General features: G+C 38.8%; 1 protein-coding gene and 1 pseudogene across 2 annotated transcripts in view; one reads left to right on the top strand and one right to left on the bottom strand.

Moving 5' to 3' along the window:
- CDH20 (cadherin 20) overlaps positions 1–22,131 on the bottom strand; it is a 248,695-nt gene that overhangs the window by 175,071 nt on the left and 51,493 nt on the right. The gene's annotated exons all lie outside the window — the stretch shown is intronic.
- On the top strand, positions 11,049–12,594 carry LOC311606538 (cytidine monophosphate-N-acetylneuraminic acid hydroxylase-like; annotated as a pseudogene). The gene has a single exon. The product of its transcript is annotated as a cytidine monophosphate-N-acetylneuraminic acid hydroxylase-like (transcript).

Genomic DNA, 22,131 nt, shown 5'->3' with positions numbered 1-22,131 from the left:
CTTTGCTGGGAGAAGTACATGCACTTGACACAAAAGCCTGATTCTTCATTCCACGGACAGACAAACAGTAATTGCTGGAAATATAGCTTCAGAATTTAAATATATGGTGCTGGTAATTGCTTGATAACAATGGGAGTAGGAAACCTATAGGTAGGTTTGGTAGGGATTGTGGTATGAAATGGAAAACATAAGAAAAGAAAATTCTTACGTTTGTAGTTTAGAGTATATTTTTTTCCAAGAAAGAAGGCCATGGCAAGAGGGTATAAGAAATTGAAATATCAAATCAACAGTTCAACTGGAATTTTTGCTTTACCCTATGCTAATGACATAGAGCACATGTTGTCACTGATGTCATTTTTGAAATTAAGGACCTGAAGTGAGGGTGTGTCTGGATCTTGACTGATCTCAGAGTTCAGAGTTCACTGTAAAATTGACCCTAACATTGGGGATGCCTTCTCCTTCTTTCTGGAACAACATCCAGGTGCTTTTATGACCATGTATATTCTTATGATTATTACATTTTTTATGGCTGTTCATCTACTTCTGAACATCAAATAATAGCAGCAAAAAATCATCATCTCTTCCCTGCTTCTGGACATCAGATAACAGGGACAGACAGACCCTTGCTCCACTCCCCCTGGCTTCCCTCCCTTCCTCACTGTGTGCCTGTGCAACATAAGCCAGTCCGTAACAAGTTCATAACAGAAGGGGCATAGTGAAAAGAGAAATACAAAAAGGCTTGTCCTCAAGCTGGACACAGAGAGATGGATGATAGTGATGATGAAAACAGCCAGGAAGGCATATAAAAAGGGAGATGGTCTGCAGTGGGCGACCAGGGAAGACCATCCTGAGGAAATGGTATTCATATGGACTGAAAAACGCACAGAGGAGACAGTGTGGACAGGGAAGACTGGTGACATCACGAGGGCTCCGGGCAGAAAGTAATAAGCACAGGGATAAATGTTGCAGTGGGCAAGGCGAGCAGTAGAAGGCAAAGACTGCTACTATGCTAGGGCGCTAGAGCAAGTAGGATAGAAGCCAGAGGGCAGGAGCAAAGTTTGGGGTGTAAGCAAGGCGAGATTGGGCAAAGAGTAGAAAGCTAGGCAGTGGCAGACTGTTAGTCTTTAAGTACAGAGTAAGGAGGGAACCAGATACAGGCACTGCAGGCCTATCCTCAGGGCTGCTGTGTGAACAATCTGCAGGAGGAAGGCCTGGCAGGAAGCTAGGGGGACGAAAGAGGGTACTGTCAGGAACAGTGTAGCTGAAAGAGGAGAGTTGGGCCAGCAAATGCTGATGTGCTGTTGTAGTTTTATAACCCAATTTCATCCACTCAACCCGTTGTAGTTCATTTCCAAAATGTAGAGAGAGTCCCAGAATTAAATCTCTTTAATATTTTCTTGAATGGATCAATGGTAATACATATGATAATTGATTGTCAGACATCTTGTTTTTCAGTTCTAAGTGACTGCAAAGAGTACCTCATATGGATCAGTTGTCTAGATATTCCCTTCGTGGACACTTTACATTAAGTGCAAACTGACTTAGGGCAGTCATACTAGTTAGCTCTCCCAGATAGTGTTTCCAAAGTCTGTTCTCCATCCTCCTGCCAGCCTGCTGTATTATTGCCAGTCTTTTTGGTTCATCTGTCTACTGGGTAGAGAGACCTCAATACTCTGTCATCTGTTCTTTTACTCACTTATGAGTTTTCTATTTTCACGTGTTTATTGACAGTTTATACTTGATTTTTGCTTGTTTATAGATGGAAATGTTCTTAACTCTGATGGGTGAACACCATTTTCTTTTAACCTTTGCCATGTGCATGATACACTGTAGGCTAGCTTTCTGTGTGGCTTTTAATCTTGTGGACATGGAGTTGCTGTTTGTATGTTTATACTGTTTTACCATATGCATTTCTCCACTTTGAAGTCATTAATTCTGACACCTGCCAGTGTTGTTGTTTATGATTCTAAGTTTGCTGATGAATCCAAAAAGCCTGACTCCAAGACTAGAAAATTGTTTTTTATTTGCTTTGTTTCCTCTCAGGAATACATGTGGGATTAGTAGAAGGTTTTAGGGAGTGCTATTTGTGACTTTGACAAGTCCCCAGGACATTGCCCCAATAGCTTCTGTTTAAGAGTGTTCTTTCCTTCCCTAATTGGCTGTTCTGTCTTTATATAAAATCGTCAGGACCATGAGCTCTGTTTTGTTTCTTTTTTCTTTCTTTCTTTCTTTCTTTCTTTCTTTCTTTCTTTCTTTCTTTCTTTCTTTTTTTTTGTTTTTTTTGAGACAGGGTTTCTCTGTGTAGTAGCCTTGGCTGTTCTAGACTTGTTTTGTAGACTAGGCTGGCCTCGAACTCACAGTAATCTGCCTGCCTCTGCCTCCTGAGTGCTGAGATTAAAGGCACCACCAAGCCTGGCTCAGTTTTGTTCCTGATCTCTCATCTGATGGCAGGTTCACACTGTTTAGTTGCTGTTGTTTTGTATATCTTTTATATATTTTGTATACACATTTTATATCTGCTAGCACAGATTTAGTCACACTATTCATCTTTCTCAGAACTTCTTCTTTACTTTAAAATACTTATTTTTAAAACGTTTTTAGAGTTATTTTGCCATTTTATACAAAAAGTCCTGTTGTGGCATTGGTAAGGATAAAGTTACATTCATAGGTTAACAGCAGCATCCTAGGTTATTAGAAATTTTTTTTCAAATTTTTTCAAAGTGATTCAGTTCAGTATCAAGTAAAGTTGATAATATGTGGTAACCCATCTTTTAGAAGTATATCAGAAATCACTGTTTTAGATGACTTATTTACTCAACAAATAAATACCGTGCTGCACATATAGTCAGCACTGTTTCAGTGTCAAGGGCGTAGGATCCTTTCTTGTATCCTATAGGGGAGAGACACTAGAGCTTACCTCTGATTTTGGGTGGAGTAGGATGGGTTTGGTGACTGCCAGTGAGTCTGATATAATATTTACTTAACAGTCTGGAGAGATGACTCAGCAATCAAGAGCACTATTCCTCTTGCAGAGGAACTGAGTTTGGGTTCTAGCCACCCACGTGGTTGCTCCCAACCATCCCTAAGTCTAGTTACCGAGGCTCTAACACTTTCTTCTGAACTTCTCTGGCACCAGGCAGACATGTAGTGCACAACATATATATGGGCAAAACACACACACACACACACACACACACAATATAAAGAAAAACCTTTACTTTGAAGGTAAGAGATTGGACAGCAACTGATCCGTGAGAGCAAAAGAGATTTTGATTGGTTTGTAAGATGGGAACAAGGACATACTTACTTGTTACCACAAAGAGGTGCCGCCGGGGGAGGGGCCTAACCAGAAAGCACAGACAGGAGATTCCTGAAATATCTGTGCAATTTCTTGAAGGGGTGGAAAGAAGGAGTATGTTCCACAGGAACAGTGTGAGGTATTCAGAGGAGTAAAAAGTGGGCTAGTGCACAGATTAGCTAGTGTTAACTAGAGAAATGGAAGAGGCGTGTTTGCATGGGTGATAACCAAATAAGCTGAAGAGAACTTCTCACTTCCATTCAAAGGTGGCTGCTTCCTTCCGGTTGCAGCTTCAATGCTATAACTTCTTTGTTTCTAAGTGAATTTTTGCAGTGTGGAAGCCAGTGCTTAAACAGCACCGGGCACATACCTGCAGCTTCACCTTTACAGAGCAAGCCCACACGTGAGTGAGCTGTCCGCACTTGTATGCTGCTAACTAGCATGTTTGTGCTGTGCATGTGATGCCCTTTTTTCAACATCCATGCCTTGATGCGACAACTTCTATGACAGTGCGAAACATTTCTTTATCTCTACCATAGGCTGTAGTAGAAAAAGCTTTCAGCTTAGAAATAGAAGACTTGGGTTTTATTATCCGATCTGTTATGTTATACTTCCTTAAAGTTAGATGTTATTTAGCTTTTCTTTTTTCAGTTTCACTTCGCAAAATGAGATAATTGGAACAATATAGTGATTTTTCAATTCTTCCATACCAATGGACATTTCCATGTTTTTGGTTGTTTCTTTCTTTCTCCTTCTCCTCCTGCCTCCCTTCATCTGTTCCTCCCTCCTTCCTTCCCTGTTTCCCTTTCTTTAGAGGTTTTATTACGTAGTATTGGCTGGCCCCTATCTTTTGATTCTCCTCTGGCTTTTAGCTCCAAAGTATTGAGTTATAGAAGTGTGACTTTGTGCCATTGGCTATTTTATTTGAGAACGCAACCCAGGGGACTGAGAAAGGTAGTAAAGTACTCTGCCCCTGATGTACAACCCCAACTGCGCAGATATTTATACACCTGGGAGTAGAAGCTCAATTTGTAGAGTAGACAGTATAGACCTTCTCGGGTGGAAGTAGAATTGGGAAAGACATGGGCTGCACGCGTTTAGTCCAAGCATGTTTGTAGAGGACAGCATCATATTGCAAGGTGGAAGGTTGGACAAGTCCCTTTGCCCAAGTCATCTATAGTAGGCCCTCCATGTGGTTCCTACCCTTCTTGCATTGTGCGGTGAAGGTCCCATGCATGGAGCTTCCTGGCACAAACTTAGTAAACTACCAAGATTATCTCTCCCGACTTTAACAGTTGCAAAACTTAACCATAAAATTTTCATAATACTGTGAAGTAAGGAATACAGTGGCCTTAAGTCTACTAAGCTCACAGATAGGAAAACTCAATTTCAGAAGATCTTTTTTTTTTTTTTTTGTCATCTCTTGTCTAGTGAATAGATGAGTAGGGACTCTGCTCCAGGCTTCTGTTCTTGGTCTGGACACTATTACATCACTATCAGAATTCTCCAATCGGAATTACACTGATTTCAATAAATAATCTGAAAAACTATTGGAAAGCATTTCTGTCAGAAATTGTTACTGCACATTCACATTTCATTTCATGTTCTCACACTTGTCCTGAAACTGCTTAGTGTTTCCTTGAGTGTTTTTTGGTACCGGATGAACAAAGTTTTGAAATCTTTAGTCAGATTTCTAAGAAATAATTATCTCTGAGGAACTGTTCTAATTCTCACAGAAATCCCAAAAGTGCAGATCAGCTGAACCGAAAGAACATGGGCTGTTTAAGTTTTTGAGATCAGTTTAATTTTTGAAATTAGTTTTGTATTGATGTAGATGACTCACTTAGTCTTATTTAATGTAGAACCCACTAATTTGGAAACCCACTTATAACCTTAATATTTATTAAGAATTAAGTTGAAATATATGTAATGTGTGCAAAGAGTGATCTAAAATTTGAATTCTATACCAATGTATCAGAATTAAAGTTATTTTTCATCAGTATATAAAATTCTATACCAAAGAGTTAAAAATAACCTTATTTGTGAATAATAATTAAGGCCATAAGTTGAGTAGATTCAATAATCTACTTTTTGTTTTGTTCTATCATCCTTATATATTTCTATATCCCTCCTTCTTTCTTTTCAACTCCTATCTTCATACCTATGAAAGAAAGATAAAGGAAAAGAGAGACATCCCTGAGTCCAACCTTATTTTCTCTTTGAATATAAGACCAAATATAACTTATAACCAACTACCATGAAAATAAGTATCTGTAGCCCAAGAGAGCAAACAAAAAGCTACCCAACCCACACAACTCACTTATAATACAAGGTTCACTTCGAATACCTTGAAAGTGTTATTGCAGGCTGTTTAGGATAATTAAGTAACCTAAGCTAATTGTTAGTTGATCAGATCATGGTCATATCAATTGCTAGTCTATTTTTATTACAATAATATACATACTAGGTTTGACAGATAGATAAGATTCTATAGTTACTTAAGGTAAAATAGATAAAGTCTTCAAAGACCTCGGAGACCTATAGAATATATGGCATTTAAAGATATTTTTATTACTTTAAAGATTCTTTGACAACAAAACCGTTTAAACTCCTGGCAATACCCAGCCAACCTCAAAGAAGATGATGAACTTCAAAGAACCTCCTTATAAAGATGGCTTCAAATGTGGCAAACCAGCCACTGGGCAAAATGTCCTTATTTCTGCCACAGATAGAATTCTGACTGAAAACCTGGCAAGCTTGGATGCAGGCAGAGTCGACAGGCAAACTCTGCCAAGACAGGGTAAGCAAGTCCTCAATAGTTCTGACCTCACAAATAAATCTGTCAGATATATTAAGTCCAAAGGGTGAAGAGGATGCTCCAACATCATAGAGATTTAGGGTGACTGTTCAGGCTGTCTCTGTCATTTTTTCATTTTGGAAGCTGCTCACATGTACTTCTGGTTTACTCAGGTATTTAAGTTTTTCAAATGCCTGATGGGGTTGAAGATCAAATAGTTTAGTCTTATAATTAAGCTTAGTTGTTTATGGGTTAAGATAGTTTTAGGTCTAGATAAATATTTTAAGTTGCTAGATATGAGATATGATAGGTTTTGATTTTCATTCAGAATTTTAGACTCACCAAGATAGGAAAGATTTTTTTCTTCAAGGTTGCCAAATACAAATAGCCAAAACACTATGAATGTAACATTTATATAATTTCCATTTATTTCATGGTTCCTTTTGCTGTATGTAGTTTATTTTATTTATGTGTAATAATATAAATGTATATGTAAAAAGAAATATAATAAAAATTGCTAAAAATAAAAAATGTAAAAAAAATTCATGAGAGACAAAGGAAAGTAAAAATGAAAAGAATTAAGTCAATTAAAATTAACATTAAGCTTAGAGGTGATAGTCCCACAGATGAGGATCAAGGACAAATGGAGGATGTTTTGTTCTGTTTCTGTTGTGAAGATCTTGGCCATGTGAGGCTATTATACATCCTTCAAGGATCATCTCATAAACCATGTCCCCTATGCAATTCACTTGTCTTGTCTTTGTTTCTTCCTGTAAACAATTTGCCTCTCCTGAGAGTTGCCCTAGAGGCAAACGCTATAGAAGTAGCTCTCTTTATACTTGTAGAACAGCACCTTGCAAAATCTCTGTTTTTTTTGCAGGTGTTTAGTTTCTTTATGAACAGAGAACAACTAAAAGATGTTTTCCCATTATAAAAGTAATATGTATCCAATGAGGAAATTTTATAAAAATGCCAAAATGTTGAAATTAAAAAAAATTTTCCTAATATAAGCAATGTTTAGAATTTCCAATAGTTTTCTTGTTTTCTTTGCCATAGACCAATAATGTTAAGCTTTAATAGGGTAGGCATTGTTTTTTTTCAAGTGCTAGAAGGTTATATTTGTTGTGGTCACCCAATTTACACTTTGGTTTCTGGCTCATGAACATATTTATAATTTTTCTGTATATCCATACAGTATCATATAGATGTCTAGAACAGGGAAGGGGGTTGTTTATAGTATGGGGAAGCTAGTCTGGAACATATTGTGTAAAGATATTTGATTCAGGAAATCACTTATGTTGCTGTTTTTTTTTTTTTTTAAATAAAGCAGGGTTGGTTGTTTTAAACATAGATTTAACCTACACATTTAGGTAGTGGAGTATGGGGTATTTATAAGATCTGTGGACTTCTCAGAGTGGCCTGTCTATGGAGGGAAAGCCAGTTATTGATTCAGTTGGGTGATCCGACTCACACCCAGCAGGGAAAAACATGTTCCCATGAACTCCTGCAGTTAATGGTCTGAGGCCAGTTGAGAACAAGCTCTGGATGTCAGCAACAGTTTCATCATTAAAATGAAGGACACACTGGCAAGATTTTAAGCACAAACCCTGGCAATAATCTCCTTCAAACTACCCTTCTCCCACTCACTACTTCTTTTGGCAGGACTGACAGTCTGCCTGGGCAAGCAAGCCAGGCTCCAGAACAGCAGGGGTGCATGCTTGTAATCGGGGCCACACCAATGGGCCATTGGCATCAGCTACTCTAATGAACGTCAATCATGTCATGGGAGTTGGCTTATTTCTAAAAATTGAGTTTGAAAAGAGATTACTGACACTGGGGCTTCTTGCTGGCAAGAACTGAGATAATTTCACACCACCCAGCAGCAGAATATCATTAATGCAGGGCTTCCTCTATTTGTAACATTTTAAATGCATAAATATCACATAAATTTCTCATAGCTTTAAACAGTAGAAAATATGTAATGATGCATATCACACAGAAATATCTACTGCCAACATTTCTATGTATTTCGCATATCAATGCATAGTTAGAATTTGTATCAGTTGCTTTTCTTGCTGTTCAACAAAACATTTGGCAAACACAACTTAAGGAAGGCTTAGTGTGGGCTCCAGTTTGAAGAGATCACAATTCATTATGGTAGGAAAGACAAGGCAGCAGTTGAGAACACTGCATCTGTAGTTAGGAAGCGGAGAAAGATGGATGCTATTTCTCTTGCTTTTTTTTTTCTCCCCCTTTCACTTGATCTGTTACTCCTGCCTTTGGAATGTTACCACCAGCTGTTAAGAAAGGTATACCTTCCAAAGTTAAACCTCTCTGGAAGCTCCCTTAAGTGTACACCCAGACATATGTGTCATTAATGGCATAGGTGCTTCTAATCCCGGGAAGCTGATGGTAGTGATTAAGCATCACATTTGTATTGCATGTAAATATTCTACCCTTGCCACTCAGGTTTTGATATGTGTATCTTAACATGGACTTGTCTTTAAATAAATGAATGCCCAGGCAACATTTTAGAAGTTAGCTCAGAATTCTGGCAAAAGCATTAACACAATTAATTTCAGCAGTTTCCTTTTGTGCAAGTTAAAATAGTTCCATTCCCCCCCCTTTGGTATTAAATGTAACATTTCAAGTAATATTGCTGTTCAAATCTCAAGTTGCTCCTTCAGGATAGCTATGTACTATAGGAATTACTGAATAAACATTAGTTTAGTTTGTTGTTGTTGTTGTTGTGCTAGAACAAAACACCCTGGGTGGATTAGAAACCATACACACCTATTTTGCACAGTTCTAGAGGCGCTTTGTGTGTGTGTGGTGGCAGGGGTGGTGGTGGTGAGGTGGTGGGGTGGTGGGGTCAGGAGGAGGTGAAGGGGGTGCTGTCCAGCAATAGTGCATCCAGACTATTTTACAGCAAGACTCCTTCTCAGGGCATTCATCCTGTTCCTGAGATATCTGAGTGCCTGAGATAATCACCTTCTTCATTGTCAACTTTCTTTTTTTTTTTAGAGACAGGGTTTCTCTGTGTAGCCTTGACTGTCCTGGATGCTCACTGTAGACCAGGCTGGCCTCAAACTCACAGAGATCCTCTTGCCTCTGCCTCCCTGAGTTCTGGGATTGTCAACTTGATACAAAAGAGAATCATCTGGGAAAAGAGTCTTAATGTGATACTCTGGGTTGCCCTGTGGCCATGACTATAGGGAGTTGCTTTAATTAATTTAAGTGAGGTGAGAAATTAAAGCCAGGCTCCAGAACAGCAGGCACTCATGCTTGTAGTTGGGCCACACCAACAGGCCATTGGCATTAATTACTGTACAATTCCCCAGGTAGGGGGATTTGGAATTGCATAAGACTGTACAATTGAAGTTGGCCATAATGGTTTATGGAGTAAGCATGTACACACTCATTTCTCTCTGCTTTTGTCCATGGTTTTAGTTTGACTTCCCGAGAATGGACTGTGACCTGGAACTAACTGTAAGGTTAAATAAGCTTCTACCTCAACTACATTTTGGTGGGTGTATTTTAACAGTGCAGTAGAAATGGAACTATCACACTTTTCTAATCCAAAATGTTTAATCCTAAATATGTTCATACTAGGGATAAAGTTTCAACTGATGACTGTGAGACCCACACATTGCAAACCAAGCCACAAAAAATGAAGTATCTAAGATCATCATCTCTATCATTAGATTTCTGACTAGAGAAGTTCAAGAAATTTGCTGTCCTGTAACCAATTGTCCAAGGATATCCTTTAAAAATAGTATATATAAAGTGGTTACTATTTTAACAGAAGAATTTATTCCTAAAAATGATACTCTTTTGATTACTAAATGAGCTTATAACTTCTCATATAGTTTGTTTTTGCATTTCATATAGTGCCTTTATATGGCTCTCCTTTTGTTTTTTATATTGGCTGATAAGTTTTCTTTGTTTTCTTACCCTAATATTTTTATAGCCTCATCCCTTTGTATTACAAAACATGGTCACTTTCTTTTTATAATTTGTTTTTGCCTTTTCATTTTATTGCATTCCTGAGGGCATAGGCCTTTGTACTTACTATGATTGTAGCTTTTATTTTTAAGTTTTATATTTGAAGTGTGGTTTCTTCTATAATAGAATATATCACTGAATGTTTACTTTCTTTTGTTGTTGTTGTTACTTTTAAAATATAACTTACCCTTTGTAGCCAAAGGTGTCCTGGACCTCATAATTGTAGGCAACACGAGGCTACAGTGGTGGCCTTGAACTCATAGCAATAGTCCCCTCTCAGCCTCCCAGGTGCTAGGATTTCAATCCATAATATACAGCTAATTTCTTACCCTTTTGCTCCTATACTATGTCATTAATAAGAGATGACAGAACAATCTTAAATAAACATGGTGACAGTAAATAATGACTTCTTCTTTGCTATTTAATAGATACTGGCTATTGACATACAGGAAATAATACAATTTGACACACGCACATTCATGCACACATGCAAGCATGTACTCACAAGGAGGTGTGCAGACAGATGCTCATGCGCATCCACATACAAATACACACATCCTAGCTCATGCCTGGTATAGAATTTGGTTTATAATCCCCTTGCTTGTGTCTAATGGGTGGAGCTGGGAAAGGAGCAGTGTAGATGACAGACACATAGAAATAAGCAACCTTCACATCAGTCTGCTCAGCTTCTGGGTCTCCAGAGGAACTTTGACTTCCCTGCTGTAATTTGGGTCCATCCTTGCTCATTATAAGAACCATTTAAAAGAAGATCTGGGCCTGGGCCTTTTGATGTTCCTTGACCATCTACTCTGATGCTGTGGCCCCTCCTACTCAGAAGGGAGTAAAGGCAGTCTAACAGCATCCTTGCCTTCGCGGTGTGAGCTGAAGATGCACAAAAGTAGAAAGAACATCTGCAATTTCTTTGACAAACAGAGGAGTTGGCAGATAATGGGCAGGAAGCAGAATGGTGAGACTCTACTGTCCCTGTCACCTGCTGAAGGAATCCATTTTTAACAAATAAAACTACTGGCAAGGAGCACATCTTGTACAAGGAGAAGGGCCACCTAAAGGCATGCAAGAACCCCAGCAAACACCAAGGAGGCCTGTTCATAAAAGATATCGAAGATTTAGATGGAAGTTCCATTGAATGCACAAAGCACAACTAGAAATTAGATGTGAGCACCATGGAACAACCCTCCAGGAAGCATCTGTTGGGACAATCTGGTTGTCAAAATAGATGGAAACAATGGGCCTTTCCTTGTAGAATTGAACCTTCCTAGCTCATGGGACTCTGACGCCAGGTCTTCTGAAGAGGTAGCTCTTGGGGAAGTACAGATAATATATCTCATGGATGCTTACATGGACCTCAAGTTGGGAGACAAGCAGATGATGTTTAACCCTTGGATTTGGCCCTGCTTTTGCCTGAGGATGGTGGTTGCTACATGAGTCTCCATCTGACTGGCTGGAGAAGCTGTGCAAAACAGTTCTCATTTACGTCAGTCACATGCACTCAGACCACCTGATTTAACCCACACTGAAGCAGCATACCCAGAGATGATCAGACATTCCCATTTATGTTGGCGACTCAGGAAGTCCTGTGTACTGGAATCTAGATCAGAGTAATAACCAGTTAACTAATATCAACATGGTTCCATTTGGAATGTGGAATCTGTTCATGATCTTGATGTGTGGCATTCATCCTGAGGACACATGCGTTATCATGGAGAACAAAGGTCATAAAATATTCAACACAGTGAACTGCATCAACCCAATGGGTAAAGGCTGCTTGAGAAAGTTGCTCTAATGATGAGTGATTTTGCTGGAGGAATATTAGGCTTTCCAATGACTTTCAGTGGTGGAAAACTTACTGAAGAATGGAAATCCCAGTTCATTAAGCATAATGGGGAAAGCTGCTGAGTTACAAAGCTCAGCTAGTGCGGGACCTGCGGCCTCAAATCTATATCGATTTGTTGGGTCCTTCGTGGACTCTCACCCATCTGACAAGTACATGAAAAATGACCCAAATCAGCTCAACAGTCTTATCAAGAAAAACTGTGACATGGTGACATGGATGACATGAATTGGAACTACCAAGTCAGATGTTGAAGTACCCAAAGGGCAACAAGGGCATAGTGGAGCCTCCAGAAGGAACAACAATTTACAAGAATTCCTGTGACTTTGGACCATACCTGTGGACCTTGAATTCTGCTGTCAAATGAAATCTTCCTTCACTCATTATAACCTGGTGGTCAGGATGATTGAAACACCTGAAAACTTCAGCTCCCTTCTTGGAGGGTACAATTATCTGGTAGATTTTATAGATTTATGTTTTCCAAAAGAAAAGCCTCCTCTAGAGTATTCGTATGAAGAATTCTGTAGCCCTGTTGAGGTCTTTAGGTACTTAGTGAAGAACAGCCTGTTGTGGGATGACCTGTATATTGGATTCCAGCCCCAACTGCAGCAGGATACTGACAAACACCATCATCTGTTTTGAAATCATTTTCTGATAACAATCCTTTTAAACCCACCCAACTGGGGATCATTCCTGATGCCCTATGATTAGACCAGACCTGCTATGTCCCAGAACCCCAACCCATAGGATGGTACTTGCACATTAAAGATGGGTCTTCCTTTCAGTGAACCCTTTCTGAAATCATTCTTATGACGTCTCCCAAACCAGTGTTATTCATCAGTAATAGCTTTTATTCAGAGATGACAAGCAATGCCTAAAATTCAAGAATTTGCTCTTATATCTTGAATTCAGTAGTTGATACCAAAGAAGGCATGCTTATAGTAGCAGTTGACAGAAACTACATTTGAAAGATGCTCACATATGTGCCTTTTGTTCATCACTGCAGAGACTGACTCAAAACCATTTTCCTGGGGCTGGTGATGTGACTTGGTAGTATAGCATGTGCTTAGACTACATGAGACCCTGGGTTCCATCCCCAGTATGTCCTGGATTCATCCTATTCACAGTCCTGTGCAAGAAGAACCAAGGAAAACCAAGAAGAAGGAGCTCTTGACAGAAAATAAAGTCCAAGCCAAGGAGAAACAGAAAGGGGAAAAGCTACAAAACTTCAATAGCAAGGAGAAGGAAGTGAGAGAAGAGATGGTGAGCTAGGAGGAAATGGGAGGACAGATGGGATACTAGAAGAAGCGGGAAGGAGGAAAGGCTGCTGGAACTTAAAAGAAGAATGTAGAGCAGCCCTTGTGTTCTTTGATATATTCCTCGCCAGACATCAGCATGAAGACTGTTTCCAAGTTTTCAGGAAGAGGGTTGTCAGCATCATCTGTTTACCTCACACATGCCTGGGAGCTGCCCTGAAAGGTCCCATCTCAGACTGAAATGATTTTGATTCTGCTATGAAATCTGTCAGTTAATGATGCCTAGCAGTTGTTATGGTTAGGTAGATCTTTGATTGACGATGAGATGAACACTAGTTAATAATTTTACACAGAAAATACTTTTAAAAACCAACAGAAAATAAAAACGTGTGTCTTCAAAATAACAACTGCAAAGACCCATGAAAAAGAACCCCTTTTAAAACTTTAAAAATATTGTTTCAATGTTTAAAATAGGTGAATAAATTGCCTTTGGGTTTTTCCTGTATATTTTTATTTAAATTTTTGATAATTTTATATGCACTAATGTGTTTGTAAAAACCTGTAATTGTTGTTTGCATGTTGTTTTCCCAGTAGTCCTTCACCCACTGACTTGACAATCAAATCACTTTCTGATTCTGTCACCTACCTCTTGAATGTTACCTCAAAGTTGTTTCCTAACTCTAGTCAAAGGAAGACTGGCTGTCTCCTCCTCAAATTCAACAACACAAATGATTACTCTTGTTTTCATCACACTAGGAAAAATAGAAATTCTTGGAAGTCAGAAATTAGACATTTTGATTTATACTGGACAGTAAATTATTCAGTTACTATTAAACCAATATAATGCCTATCAAATGGATATCATGGACAAATAAAAGATTATTTTAAAATAAAACAAAACATGAAAATACACCATATAGAGCTAAAACTTTATATCTTGTTTACTAGGAGCAGCATTAGTACATTATGATGTCTTAAAGCAAGTTTCAGAAATTAGATATGAAGGCAAGTTCCTCAGTGTTTCAAAACCATAATTATGAGGGTGTGCAGATGGTTTCTCAGAGAGTTGATGAAATAATGAAGGACGTAAATTCATACCACTTCCCACTGGACCTGGCACATGGAGGGTTTAACCAGAGTCAACCATTACCTTCACTACTCTTAGGGAAACTCCTATGGAGTGTTTACTGACTAACTAGAGAAAGTTGGATTTTGTCTAATAGTAAAGACACATTAATGTGTGACTGGAGAATGGCTGAGTGACTAAGAGCCCTGGCTGCTCATGCAGAGGATATAGGTTAGATTTGTAACACACACATGGTGGCTCATAGCCATTTGTAATTCTAGTTCCAGGGGACCCGGCGCCCTCTTTTGTCTCTGCAGATACCAAGCACATCCATGGTACACAGACATACATGCAGGCCAAACACCCATATACATAAAAAGAAACAAACACTAATTTTTAAAAGGCATATTGTTAGGATGTACACTGACCTTTAGGGGATTGTTATTTTTTCCAAGATATATATTATTTTATTAATTTGTTCTTGTTACATCTCAATGGTTATACCATCCCTTGTCTCCTCCCATTCTTCCCTCCCTCCCATTTTCCCCTTATTCCCCTCCCCTATGACTGTTCCTGAGGGGGACTTCCTCCCCCTGTATATGCTCATAGGGTATCAAGTCTCTTCTTGGTAACCTGCTGTCCTTCCTCTGAGTGCCACCAGGTCTCCCCCTCCAGGGAAAATGGTCAAATATGAGGCACCAGAGTACGTGAGAAAGTCATATCCAACTCTCCACTCTACTGTGGAGAATGTTCTGCCTATTGTCTAGATCTGGGTAGGGGCTTAAAGTTTACCGCCTGTATTATCCTTGGCTGGTGCCTTAGTTTGAGCGGGACCCCTGGGCCCAAATCTGCCTATCATAATGTTCTACTTGTAGGTTTCTAGGACCCTCTGGATCCTTCTACTTTGCCACTCTCCCATGCTTCTCTCATCTAGAGTCCCAATAGGATGTCCTCCCCACTGTCCCAGTTTCCTGGTACTTGAAGCCTTTCATGGGGCATGCCCCTTGGGCTAATATGCAGATAAAAGTGAGTATATACCATTTGAGTCTTTCTGCTTCTGGGTTAACTCACTCATTATGATAATTTCTAGCTCAATCCATTTATCCATAAATTTTGGGAATTCCTTGTTTTTAATAGCTGAATAGTATTCCATAGTGTATATGTACCACAGTTTCTTTATCCATTCTTCTATTGATGGACACTTCGGTTGTTTCCATGTTCTGGCTATTATGAATAAGGCTGCTACGAACATGGTTGAGCAGATAGTTATTTTTATATGTCCTCATTTGCTTTGTGTTTTTCTCAAAGGAAAGTATTGGTGTGGTGCTGTTTAGTACTTCACTTGGTAATTTGTAATCCCACCTATTAGTTAATATTCAAGAGTAAACTCTGAAAAGAGAAGAAATGGCCCAGTGACAAGCTTTCTGCAGTTAAGAAGACTCATTTCTGAAACCTATAAGGTCCATGCACAAGCCTGGGTGCATCAAATCATTTCATTACTTTCTGAAGCTAACTTAGTCCTTCTCCACTGCAGGAGCATCTTACCTTCTTATTTGCCTTGCATATGATGTCCCCCTGAGACCGAACCCACCATGAATGAGCTCACGAACTTTTATGAAAAATCTCATCCTCCTCCCTGTCTCTCTTTTAGATTCTGGAGATCAGGAGTAGGAATGGGCAGAACTTCTTTTAGTGTACTGAAATAGCATCAGGTTGAAGGTTCAGATTCTAGATGTAGCACCTTTTGTTGCTGTTGTTGTTTAGATTTTTACTCTCAGTAGGCTTTCAGATATTTAAAGATAAGATAATTGAATATTCTTACCTTAAACACTAGAACTTTTAAAATAATATAACATTTCTGGTTGAACTGAAGTTGTAAGCCAGGCCTGGAAACACAGGCTTGTAATCCCAGCTATTTTGAGGATTGAGACAGTAGGCTCCCAAGTTCAGATCCTGTATGTGCTACAGAGTGAGTTCAAGCACAACCTAAGCAACTTGATAAAACCTTTAAAATAAAAGGAGAAAGGCGACTATGGATATAGCTCGGTGGTCGAGGGCTGGTCTAGTCTCTGAGTGTGTGATACTCTAGAGTCAGTTCATAGTACCCTAATAACCACAACATAACATGTGACATAGTGCAGACTAGGAGCTTCCAATGAAGCAGTTGTTCTAGAAAGTGTCAGTGGCAATGCTGTGATAGAGAAAGACTGACAAATGTGTCTGTGGTTACTCACTATTGATCAAGCATGGCTTATTTATGCATTTACTTACCTATCTGCCATGGGTACAATGCTTATATTCATTACACAAAGGGACCTACTATGCTGCGAGCTGTAGAGATATGCTTTCTTGAGCATTAATAAGCCAGCAGAGAGCTGGAAGCCAGTCTGTACTTTAGAATTCTGCCTGTTCTCTTAACCTCCACATTAGGTTCTGTCTCAACTGCTCATGATGGGTCTCTCCCCACAAGCAGAGGCTGTGTGTCCTGCTCATCGTCTTCAATTCTCCTATTTTGAAGTCAACATGCTCCCGTACTTTTCTTGCTTCCATCTTCTCTTCCCATCCCATTGATTCTTTCCATCCTTCTTTCTACTACTAGCCATTACTTAGACTTAGGCTGAGGAATCAGGATCAAAAGAGCCTTCCTGGACTGATGTAGCGTGACCAAAGAGAATTTTGCAGTAGCCTTAGTTTGGGCTTAAAAAGAAAAACTGAATGGCTACTTTGTTTTGTTTTGTTTGTTTTTGTTTTGTTTTGTTTTAAATTTTTATTAATTTTTAATTTTTACATATACATTTATATTATTATACATATATACAATAAACTACTTATAGCAAGAAGAACCATGAAATAATCAGGAAGTATATAAATGTTACTTTCTTAGGGTTTTGCTATTTGTATTTGGCAGCCTTGAAGTAAACATCTTTACTATCTTGGTGTGTCTAAAATTCTGAATATTAATCAATATCTATCATATCTCATCATTATCAGCTTAAAACATCTATCTAGACATAAAAATATCTTAAACTCTAAAAAATTAAGCTTAATTGTAAAACTAAACTATCTAGTCTTCAACTTCATCAGAAACTTCAGAAGGAATAAAATTGATTACTTGAGTGTACCAGGAGTGCAGGTTAGTAGCTTTTCAAATGAGAAGATGACAAAGACAGTTTGCTACCTGAATAGTCACCCAAAACTCTCTATACCATTGGAGGATCTGTGGAGGAATGTCTTAAGTGGATGTAACAACTGTCAATAAAGCACGGTTTAGCCAATCAGCTGGGCAAAAGGACAGAAAGTGGAAGGCGGGAATTCCTGGAGAGGAGGAGGAGCCAAGATTTGAGAGTTGAAAGGGAGAGAAGATGGTTGTTTATATTATAGTATAATATAATTGGCTACATTATTGGTATAAAATAATTGGTTATATTATTATCGGTCTTATTCAGAGAGAGAATGAGATTGGAATCAAGGACTTTTCTCTGAGAATATAGAAATATACAGGAATGATAAGACAAAAGGTATATTATTGAATCTACTTTTCTACTTAAGGCCTTAATTGTTACTCAGAAGGCTATTTGTAATTCATTATATAGAATATTATATATTGATATAAAATAAGTTTATTTTTAATTCATTGTACTATTCATTTTTATCACAAGAATATACATCCTAGGTTCAAAAGATAGATAAGGTAAAATATTTAGATAAGGTCTTCAAAAACTTCAGAGACCTACAGACTATGGCGTTTAAAGATTTTTTAAAAATTATTTTGAGAATTCTTTGAAAATGAGACAGGTTGACTCCTGGCAACAGGAAGCCTGCCTCAAAGAAGATAATGAGGAGAAAGAAGCCTTATGGAGATGGCTTCAGGTGTGGCAAACCAGCCACTGGGCAAAAATGTCCTTGTTTTCTGCCACAGACAGAATTCTGTCTGAAATGGGCAAGTTTGTTTGCAGGTGGAGTTGATGGCCAAACTCTGCCAAGACAAGGTAGGCAAATCCTCAATAGTCCCTGCTTCACAAATGTGTCTGTCAATATATTGGGCCATAAGGCTGAAGATGATGCTCCAACATATTAAAGAGTTTTGACTGACTGCTCAGGCAGCAAAGTGTTCCTGTCACTTTTTCATTTTGGAAGCTGTTAACCTGCCCTTCCTGTTTACTTAGATAATTAATTTTATTCCTTCTCAAGTCTCTGATGGGGTTGAAGGCAGCAAAATTTTATGAGTATAACATGAATATAAAGACTATTTTGTGGTTTTTGGTGTGTATATTGTGTATTGGTGTAATAATATAAATGTACAGGTAAAAGTTATTTTTATTAGACTAAAAAGGGGAATTGTGGAGGAATGTCTTGAGTGGATTAACAACTATCAATAAAGTGCTGTTTAGCCAATCAGCTGGGCAGAAGGACAGGAAGTGGAAGTGGGACTTCCTGTAGAGGGAGAGGAGTCAGGAACTGAGAGTTGACAGGGAGAGAGGATGGTTGACAATTGATGGGAGATGGAGGAGAGAAGCATCTGAGGATCAGATTTGCAAGTGCTTGGGATATATGTAGGTTCTGAGGTTTAGAGTAATTTATTTTAGTTTACAAGTAGATTATTATCAGTTTAGATTCTGCTCGGCATAGTGCTTGCAGCTTTAAAGTACGTTTCAGTCTCTGTGTCAGTTATCAGCTTCCTAGGCCAAGCAGATAAATTTATTGTAACAAGCACCATCTTCAGCCTTCTGATCCAATGTATTTGTGAGGCAGGAACTACTGAGGACTTGCTTATCTTGTCTTGGCAGAGTTTGGCAGTCGACTCTGGATGCATCCAAGCTTACCCGTTTTTTAGGCAGAATTTTGTCTGTGGTGAAAACAAGGGAATTTGCCTAGTGGCTTATTTGCCACATTTGAATTTATCTCCATAAGGAGGTTCTTTGATGCTCATCATCCTCTCTGAGGCAGGCTGAGTGTTTCTAGGAGTTAACCTGTCTCATTGCCAGTGAATCTTTAAAATAATAAAAACATCTTTAAATGCTATATTCTGATTGTCTTTGAGGTTTTTAAAGACTTTATCTATTTTACCTTATCTTTCTATAGAATCATATTTAACTATTGCACCTACGATGTATATTTTTGTGATAAAAATAGACTAGTCATTGATATGACAGTGATTTGATCAACTAACACTTAACATGTATCACTTATTTATCCTAAGCAGACTGAAGTAGCACTTTCAAAGTATTGGAAGTAAACCTTTATTATCATTGAATTATGTATCTATAATATCTCACATTAGAGTGGAAATATATATAATGTATGCAAAGAATATGTTTATATTTGAATTCTATACCATTGTATCTAAAATTAAACTTCTAAAAAGTTCTAATTTTCCCCTAACATTTACTCAGTTTCCTTTAAAAACACTTTTCCACTGAATAGTTTTGTTTTTGAGTCTAATTTCCATCACTCTAAGTATACCCAGTTCTCTGAAGCACAGGCTTAATGAACAAGATAGTCTCAAGGTTGATAGAATATTGAGAGCAACATAAGAGACTTTTGAAAGGTTACAGGAAGCATACAGTGGTGTCTGTCATTGCAACGGCAGGGAGGTGATGGTCTACAACTGACTGTGTCTGAAATATGAAGTCCAGGCAGAGACTGTAGCAGGAAGCCTAGTAATGTAGTTTTCCTAAACAGATCTGATGTCAAACCACCAAATAAATATACTTATCATTACACTACAGATCAGTGTTCCTCTCATCCATGGTCAGAGAAACTTCCTTTTGCAGTGAGCAGCAGTTAGTGTAGACTCATACCTGGACAAAATGCTGAATGAAAGTGGCCAGGGGGAGCTTAGCCTTAAATGGGACATGCATAGCATTCCCCAAAAGACCTGGGGAGCATTGTGAAGAAGGATGAAAAAGATTTAAGCAGAAGAGCATGAGAACTCCAGCGACATGTTGTCTTAAGGATATGAAGTGGCTGTCAAACTTACGCACACACAGGAGCTGTCATTTCCTGCACAAAGTTCTCACTGATTCCAGAATGGTAGGGAGGGACTAGTGAGATTTTACATCTGCCTGAGGAGCTCTTAGCAATTGGTGGCTGTGGTGTAGGAGACTCATTGTTCTTCAGAGCTGTGGCTGTTGTTTGGTTGCCCCTGATATGCAGGCAGCAATAACTGGACCCAGTGGGTTATTAAAAAGCAAAAATAGAGAAAAGGACAAAAGAAAAGGATATGAAGGTGAGAAGTGAACATGAGAAGTTAACATGTGTATTGAGGGGCCTTGTTCTGGGGAATACAGGAGTTTGCTGTGACATGATATGGTAAAGACACATTATGTACTCATGTAATTGTTAAATAATAACAAAAATTAAAGAAAAGATTAGGACTAGGAGTTTTTTAGCAAAGACAAAATAAGAAGTCATCTGGTATGTACTTCATAGGAACTGTGACCAGGCTGGGAAGTAGAGATGAAGGAGAGATCAAGAATGGCTTCGATTGCCAACCAAAGACTGGCCGTACTTGAGATCCATTCCATGGGAGAAAACCAATCCCTTACATTATTAATTATACTCTTCTATGCTTATAGACAGAAGTCTAGGGTAATTTCTCTGAGAAGTTCCACCTACCAGCTAATGGAAACAGATGGAGAGACCTACAGCCAAACATTAGAGCTCAGAGAGTCACACGAAAGAGTTGGAGGAATGAATAAGGAAGAAAGAGGGGGGTCAAGGCACCACCAGAAGACCTACAGGGTCAATTAGCCTGGTCTTATGGGTGCTCACAGAGACTGATCCACCAACCAAAGGGCATGAATGGTCTGTTCCTAGGCCCCCTGCACATGCGTAGCAGATGGGCAGCTTGGTCTTGATGTGGATCCATCAACAACTGGAGTGAGGGCTATCTCTGACCCTGATGCCTCCCTTTGGATCTCCTCCCCCTAACTAGGCTGCCTTGTCTGGCCTCAGTGGGAGAGGCTATGCATAGTGTGGCAGTGATTTAATATGCAAGGCTGGATTGGTACCTTCAGGGAACCTCCCCATTCTCTGAGGAGAAAATGGAGGAAAGACATGCAAGGGGAGAGGGTAGTAGCACACTTCAATCAAGAGGGCTTCAATAAAGATGTAAAGTGAGTAAATAAATAAAATTTTAAAGAAGAATGGTTTTGAAATTTCTTTTATTTTGCCTGGTGGAGGGGGGGAGGTTCTCAAGCCCAGGGATGTGGAATATATAAGATGAGATGACTTTATAGAGGGAGAATGAGTTTTATCTCAACATTCGGAGTGTGATGAACTTGGGATATATTTAGGAAAAACACTCAGACCTCTGAAAATAAGAGACTTTTATAGACTCTCTTTATAGTTCTTAGAGATTTGCAGGGTTCCTGGAAGTTGTGAGAATGGTATTCTTGCTGGTGGTGTGGCAGACAGTTTTGTATGCTTCCTAAGCATCTATGTTTCCTTTGCCTTTTCTAGAAGCCAGTGAGACCTTTGCCTAGATCATGACAGGCGACTCTTTAATGTGCTTTGCATCTTTGTAGCTATATAATTATATTTACTCTAGGAAGCCAGAGTGATGCCTTTGCATTCAGATATGGTAGTCTGGACAGGAGAACAAGTTGGCATTGGATAGCAAAGATTTAAGTTTGAAAGAAACATAAACAACTCCACTTCAAAATCTGCCATACTATGGAATACACACATGTTTCTTCTCATTTTATTCCTTGTCCATGGTTCTTCCAGAAAATTCTCCAAGATACTCTATCAGAAAGTAAACAGGACATTCACAGCACACACTTTTAAATCTATGATCTGCTCTTGTTAGGACTAAAAATAGCACCTTGCTGAGGATCACAGTGCCAGAGTGTT

Source organism: Acomys minous, assembly GCF_964271855.1.
Source record: "Acomys minous genome assembly, chromosome: 1".
In the NCBI taxonomy this organism is placed as follows: Eukaryota; Metazoa; Chordata; class Mammalia; order Rodentia; family Muridae; genus Acomys; species Acomys minous.
Note: the sequence above shows the minus strand (reverse complement) of the source record. Positions and strands in the feature narration are given on the sequence as shown.